The sequence below is a fragment of the Centrocercus urophasianus genome, unplaced genomic scaffold, assembly GCF_019232065.1.
Source record: "Centrocercus urophasianus isolate 14NV4802_14NV808 unplaced genomic scaffold, USGS_Curo_1.0 seq_33, whole genome shotgun sequence".
In the NCBI taxonomy this organism is placed as follows: Eukaryota; Metazoa; Chordata; class Aves; order Galliformes; family Phasianidae; genus Centrocercus; species Centrocercus urophasianus.
Genome location: NW_024884900.1, coordinates 3999311 through 4000068, shown reverse-complemented (window position 1 = coordinate 4000068; position 758 = coordinate 3999311).

Sequence of the window (758 nt, the reverse complement as noted above, 5' to 3'; positions counted from 1 at the left end):
CGGCGGCGGCGGAGCCCCACCGGGCGGCCTCGAGACGGGAGAGGCGGGGCGGGCGGCGCTGAGGCCTAACCCACGGGCCGCTGCGCTGCTCGGCCGGGACTCCAACACCTCCTGCCGCCGGGCCCGGGGGAGGCTGCGGGGGGCCCCGCGCCCGCTGCCATACCGCGCACAGGAGGGCCCGGGCCGGCCCCGCTCCGCCGCCTCACAGCGCTCGGCCCCGCACCGCCCAGGCGCCGCCGCGCTCTGCCCCTCTCCTCCTCCTCCTCCTCCTCTCTCCCTCTCTCTCTCAGGGCCCCTCCGTCGCCGCCGCCGCCGCGCCGCCCGCGCACGCGCAGACCGCGCCCCGCCGCCCGCCCGACACTGCGCACGCGCAGCCGCCCCTCCCCCGCTCTCGGCTCAGGCGGCGCGCGCGCCTGGGCACCGCGCTTGCGCGCGTTTTTGGCTCCGCCTCCCGCGCCCGGCTCGCCCCGCGATTCCCTCGCGCGTGCGCATCGAGCGCGTGGCGACCGTCACGTTCCGGGGTGGGGTGAGAGAGAGCGCGGCGTGGTGACGTCATGACGCACGGCGGGGCGGAGCGCATGGCGCGCCGGCAGAGGGCGCGCTGCGTTTGGCGCGCCGGGGCGGACTTCCCAGCTCCGGGCCCCGTCGCCCCTTAAAGCTACAGTGCACTCCGAAAGCGGAGAGGGGGTGTACCCCGAGTGCAGGGGGTCACCTCTACCGCAAATCCCCGGGAACCCCGGTGTCAATCACCCGCACCC